A 6,876-nucleotide genomic window follows, 5' to 3' on the forward strand; every position below is an offset into this window, starting at 1 on the left:
GTAGTAGTGCGAGTAGGGATCGTTTCCACAGAGAGTATCTAACCTAAATTATGTGCTACATGAATCAAAGATGGAGGAGGGGTGTATGTAACGAAAACCATAATTAAAAGAAAAAATATCATAATTAAAAATAACAAATTTTAAATGGGAAGCAAGGCAATTTAGAGTGTTGTAATTAACCAAAAGAATGAATCTTGGTCTAGGATAACATCCACCATCAGAATTTCACTACTGCTTATCGATGCAAAAATAAATCAATTCAGACTTTGAATATTCATCGTAGGAATTATTTTCCTGCATCTTCCTAATATCAGTTAAACGGAAAACAAGCGATCCTCTTAACCCTTACCACTGAACAACCCCTAAACAAGCGTTAAAGATTTAATCCAACAATAGCATTAAGCATTAGAGATCGATGAAGCTAAACAATACAAGCACAAGCGGTTGCATTTAATTCAGTCAAGTGTCCTTCCTAGGATCTAACAATTTCTGACGCAGCAAATCATTAAACCCTAGTTGCTTCGCAAATTAGATGGACCAAACAATTACGAATTTGATATCTAATCTAGCAATAGATTGTAATGAATAATAAACTAGTAGGCTTCCTTAGCAATCAAACGAAACAATCATAGATAATAGCATAGAAAAACATTCAATATCCAAAGCATGAATTAAACAATAAAAACCAAATTAGATCTCACAGTTTTGTGGAATTTTGAGGCTTCTGCTTCCTTCAACCAAGTACAAGAGTTTTAGCCACGCATGGTCATGGTGAAAACTCCAAGAAAATCAGAGAATGAAGAAGAGGGGCGAAGAGAAGAGAAGAGAGGTTCGGCTGCTCCCAATCTGCTTGCCTTCTCTTTAGGGTTTTTCTCCTCTTATCTACTTTCCCTAAGAGAAGCCTACAAAATCTCATAAAATTTCTCTAGGTCAATTTACAAGTCTGACTTATCTAGAAAAGACTCAAAAATAAGATAAAACAAAGTTCTTGTGCGAGTGGGAGAATAGTGAAATCGCGGATGAAAGCTTCAAGGCTAAGGAATGTCTTCAACACGTCACCAATGCAGTTGCAGTAAATTCGGACCCGATTTTGACCTCGATGTAGTCCGAATCTATCAATACTCAAAACAGGAAAGTTGTAGAACTTTTCCTTATCTTTCCAAAGCATCTTGAATCATCTCAATCGGAGTCTGGATGAGAGAGTTATGCTCAATCTACCACACGGCGCCGAAACTATGTAAAATGATCCGATTAGCCTTGTTTCTCACCTAACGCCTCCTTTCGTGCCTTAAACCAAAATATAAGAATTATGAGTACATTTGGGCATAAAATAAACATAAAAGGCTAATTATTAAGGAAGAAAAATATGATATTTTTCGTTCTCATCAGAAGGTAATAGCAACTGATAAAACTAAGTAATCATTGTTATTCACACTAAACTAACTTTCCCAGCAAAGAGGTTAGGACATGCTAAAATGAGTAATAACATAGCTAATTTCATCTGAGTGAAATAATAGGATCACACAATCACTGATGAGATGAATCACTTTATAAAACAAAATAAAACAAAGAGAAAATTCAATACAAGCTTAGTATAAAAAGATGAACTATATGCTTGACGGTTCCACCCACTACTGTTCATGAACTAGCAAGAATTCAAGCGACATTTGCAGACCCAAAAACACAAAACAGATTTTTGTTGTAAAGCACACATTAGATTCAAAAGAGAATACAACTATTTAAATGCTAGTACCAAGAGTTACATGGGCAGAATCAGCTCAGTCTCTCTCCTTCCTACTTCAAATACGAGAAAGCAACGAATAGATAAGAAAAAAATAGAAAGAGACAAACACAGGGAAAGTAGAGACTGGCCTTACCTGAGCAGGATGTGGCCTGAGAGTGAGATCGATTGCTGTAAAGAGAAACCCAGCCGAGTTCGATTTGCTCGAGGTGTGAACCCACGACTACGGAGTGTGAAAATGAAATGACAGATTAAATAAGGAGCTTCCAGGCGTGAGTTTCGTCTATACTTCGTGCTAAAACTTTGATAGCAATTCCTTTGACTGACTAGATTCGAATGGCGAAGATCGGCGAAGCAAGGGAGGTCGCGATCAACCTCTAGAATGGTGTGGAATCAAAAGGGGTCGAAGGAAAGCAAATAAAGGGGAAAACGATGCTAAAGGTAGTCGGGTTTACATCAGAGGCCGAACAGAAATGAGGAGCTTCGTTACCATGTAGGTGCTCCGCCTGTGCCAAGAAATGGACAAACAGGGGTTCAAGTTGGGAAAGAAGAAGAATGGAAGGGAAAGAAAAAAAATGAACAAAAGTGAGAGGAGTGAAAGGGATTAAATGGATTGTAGTCTACCACTACTGATTTGCCCCTTGTTTTGAGGTTAGAGACAATGAATAGTAATTTCTCAATCGATTTTCTTTAATGGGGGAAAAAGATAAGGGAAAAAAGGGAGTAGGAGAGAAAAAAATAAAAAGAGAGAGAATGAGAGAGAGTGAGAGAAAGCGATTGGGCAAAGAAACCGCCATTGCCCGAAGTTGTAGCGGCAAGAAGGAACAAGGGGAGGTCAAAGCCTAAAAGGAAGAAGAAGAAGAAGGGAAGGAAGAGAGAGAGAGAGAGAAAGGGAGGGAGGGGAAGGGGGAATGGGATCGATAAAGGGAGGGTTTGTCGTCGAATCGCTACGTTATCGCCTCTGTTCAAACCAAGGAGAAGGTGAACAGTGCATTAACCCAAGAAAAGTTTAGGTTTATTTTATAGGTAGGAAAAATGGCATTTTCATAATTTTGAGCAAATTTGGGAATATTTTTGTAATTTTAGACAAATCTAGTCAAACCGGGTTTAAGAGAGATTAAATTAGGATTTAAGATGAATGACTGAGATTCTGAATCAAATTGGAGGGTTGAGATTGGTTTGACCACAAAGAGGGGTTGTGCATGTGCGAGCCAGTGAGATTAGCCAAAACAGAATCTTTTTAGATGGAAGGGAAAATAAGGGTATTTTTTGCTGAAATTTCACAGGGTGGGGTTTTCGGACATTTTGGAAAGGGATTGATTCGGTCGATCTGGAGTCTTGGAACAGAATCTGTGTGATGAAGGGGCAAACAAGGGCAGTTTTTGGTGAAATTTCACAGGATTGGATTTTTTGGTAGTCTGGAGTGATTGGTAAGGTTTGATTGGGCCAGCTGGGCCTGGATCGGGCAGATTTAAAGCCTTAAAATGGAATCTTAGTATAATTAAAGGTAAATTGAGGTATTTTAGGCTGAATTTTCATAGGTAGGGTTTTTTTTTTGGCATTTTGGGGTGATTTGCAAGGTTTGATTAGTTTATATATGTTTGGATCAAGTAGATATGGGTTATGGAAGCTTTAGGTTAACGGAAGGGGTCAAAATGGAACTTTTGTTTGATGAGAGGGTAAATAGGGGAACTTTGGGTTGGGATTTTATGGATAGGTGTTTTGGTGTTTTAAGAGTCTAATGATGGTGTTTGATCAGTTCAAGGGGTCAAGATCGTAGAAATTTGAGTCAATAAGGAGATCTATAATGGACTCTTGGGTTGATGGAAAGGCAAATGGGGGAATCTGGGGTTGAAACTTTATGGGCAGGTGTTTTGATGTATCCAAAGTTTAATGGTGTGGTTTAATAAGTTTGGATGTATCAAAATCAAGGGAATCTAGTTTCTGAGTGTTTAGGCTAATGAGAGAAGTCAAAATGGAATATTCGTTTGATGAGAGGGTAAATAAAGGAATTTTGAGCTGAAATTTTATGGATAGGTATTTTGGGAGGTCTTGGGTCTGATGGTTGTGTCTGGTCTAAGGGTAAAAGTGGGGGTTGATCGGGGCCATCGGATAGGTATCAAGCAGGTTTAGCGGTGGATCTGAGGGCTTTTGGGGTGAGATTTGGGTTTTTTGGGTTTTTAGGTGTTTCAGAGAGGTCGAAAGGGTTTGATTGAAAATTTGGGATGAATTGGAGTTCAGGCGATGTATCAAAAAAAAATAACACTATCAGATCCAAATACTGTGCCATCTTTGGATGTTAGTTTCTTAGTCTTGGATTGCTTAAAAGTAGTTGCAGATTTTATTTCGTTTTTTGCTCATACAGGGAGAAAAGAAAACTCTGTAGCGCATGGTTTAGTGCAGAAAAGGTTAAGTTATCAGTGGTTTTTGGACTTCAAATTGGCCTAGTTGGCTTTCAGCTTTGTTAATAGATGATTCTAGTTCTTACTTGGTCTTGCAATTTTTTGTTTGTTCTTTCTCGTTATGATTCTGTTTCTGTGGTTTCTGTATTCTGGTTTTCTGTGATGCCCTTTCAATGAAGTTACTGGATTACCAAAAAAATAAAATAGTGTTATTGATCTTGGAAAAATTTATGTTGTCGAAAAGACATAATGTCCAAAGGGCTTTGACCAATCACCCCCCTTCTATGTAATATTTCTATTATAAACGTATTTCATAGAAAAAAAGTTTGTCAAGCCCTTTGGGTATTTTTTATTATAGTTGAATCCCAGTAGCATAAACGTACTTGGTAGAAAAAATTTACGTCGAAGCCCTTTGGATATTTTTTAATAAAAACTACAGATTCGATGGTTTTTTTATCATAGTCCAATAATCCAAAGTTTTTTATTAAAAAAACATTGCAAACAACAATTTCAGCAATCCCTTGCCCCCACCTCTGAAATTCTAAAGACTATCATTGCATTGATATTTTTTCATAAGGGTGCGTTTGGAAACAATGTAAATAAGTGTGAATGCAAATATGTAGAGCATAAAATAGTTCACATAAATTGTAAAATTGGGTTAGTTTTGTATTGACAAATTTATCTTCTTACCAAATAGACTTTTAGCTGTAATGTATGCAAACATGAATTAAGCATATATATATATATGTCAAAAGCCCACTTAAATGCAAATTTACTTTTTTTTTACTGATGTGCTTTTACATCTTATTATCGATGTAAATATGCATTGGTCTGTCATTTGTCAATGCATAAATGTAATGTTGCCAAGTATATACAAAGTGAACCAGAGTACCAATTTACCCTGAACCGGGATTTACACTCCATTTACATTATTTCCAAATGCAGCCTAAATGGATATAAAAACATGATTTTTGTTTACTTGTAATGTGGTTAATATTTAAACACTATGGTAGAATAGCATGATAATGCCAACCATCCTCTAATTTAGATTGTGTTTGGTATTATTGTTGTTTTTATCCAAAATATTTTAGATAGGTCGATAGAAATTGGCATATAACTGTTAATTGGGGTTGTTTATAATTGAACTGACACTCATTCGTGATGTGACAATATATATCCCTTATCCATCTGTATTTTGTAAGTAAAAACAATAATGATACCAAACACACCCTCAGGTTTGTTTTGTGATATATACATAATGTAGAACCGTGGAACCTATATTTTGTTTAGGACCTCCTTCTACCTATTGAGTCTTAGTATTGATGAGATGCTTTCTTTGAAGCTGCATGTGTTTGGTTATTTGATCAATTAAGAAGTAAAATCCGCAGAATAAAATGAAGAAAACTACTATTACCAACTACCAAGTCGCTAGAAATAAAGAGGAGTCCGGATGAGTGGGATGGGACTTTGGAGACCGGATCTGCTCCTCACTTAAGGCACTTCAAACGTGCATCACACGCACATCCTACTATATATTGGGAATATCTCCCGTACTTAAAAATTATTATTCACGGGAGATGTTCCCAATGCACGGTGGATGTGCATGTGAGGAGCAGATGCCATTCCGGGACTTTTGAGGGTAGTGGGGTGTTTACACTTGATGGCTGACGTGTGATGTTGTTGTTGGATAAATAGACCATAACTTCGCCATCATGTCAAGTGCAAGACATAGAAAAAAGCAGTAAAAACCAACTATTTTAAGGCCTTTTACTGTAGCTTTTAACGTATTTTGAAATTTGCCCTTTTATACATATTTTCCCAGAGAAAACCCTCTTTTTTGGCCTATTTCCATTGAATTGAACTTCATATAATCATATGTGCCTTTTAAAATGGTCTGCTTCTGCTGGAATTGGGATTTGACATACATATCCCATTGTGTATTGAGAATCTCTCCCCATGAATATTAAATAGAAGTATAGGAGATAATCCCAATGTGCGACCATGCTGTGTGTGAGGATCAGATCTAAACTCACAAAATCGGTAATAGTTGCGGTTGCAATTTGGGTCAGATTGGATTGAGAACTTATTACGTTTTAAATTGGCCCAAATGGAAAATATGTAGAACAATAATTAATTAGGGCAGTGGTTCCCACCTGTAAAGCTGTTTGAAATTTAGGCTCAGTTTGGAAGGAGTATACATACAAATATGTAGAGTATAGTGCAAAGCATAAGGTGCCAACCAATTGGTTGGTAAGGTTTCCTGCTGGTTGTAGCAGAGACTTGAGATATTGATTCCCGCCTGTACTAGGTGGGAGGGGGGTTATGTTGTGTAACCCTTCATCAAAAGATACCAGAAAAAAAAAAAGAAAAAAGAACAAGAGTGCAAAGCCTTGTATTTTGTACTATTTTGTATGTCTTTATACTATACATATTTTGTATGTACAATGTAAATACATATAAAATAATACAAAAGATAAGATTTTAGACTTTACATATTTGTATTTGTATTCCTTCCAAGCTGAGCCTTAGGCTGTGTTTGGAAATGATGCAAATGGAGTGTAAATCCCAGTTCAGGGTAAATTTGCACTTTGGTTCATTTTTGCTTGTGTTTGGCAACATTTCATTTATGCATTGACAAATGACAGATCAATGCATATTTACATTGACAATAAAATGTAAAAATACATCAATAAAAAAGAAGTAAATTTGCATTCAAGTGGGCTTTTGATAAAA

The 6,876-nt window shown here is 36.4% G+C and overlaps 1 long non-coding RNA gene across 1 annotated transcript; it reads right to left on the reverse strand.

Moving 5' to 3' along the window:
• Positions 1-703: 703 nt before the first annotated feature.
• Positions 704-4,315, reverse strand: LOC148803812 (uncharacterized). Its single transcript, XR_016080129.1, has 2 exons — positions 1,878-4,315; positions 704-1,287 (listed from the first exon to the last, which is right to left on the reverse strand). It is a non-coding gene; the product is annotated as an uncharacterized LOC148803812 (long non-coding RNA).
• Between the last annotated feature and the right edge of the window lie 2,561 nt (positions 4,316-6,876).

The sequence above is a fragment of the Nelumbo nucifera genome, chromosome 1, assembly GCF_055504915.1.
Source record: "Nelumbo nucifera cultivar China Antique chromosome 1, China Antique-T2T, whole genome shotgun sequence".
Lineage (NCBI taxonomy): Eukaryota > Viridiplantae > Streptophyta > Magnoliopsida > Proteales > Nelumbonaceae > Nelumbo > Nelumbo nucifera.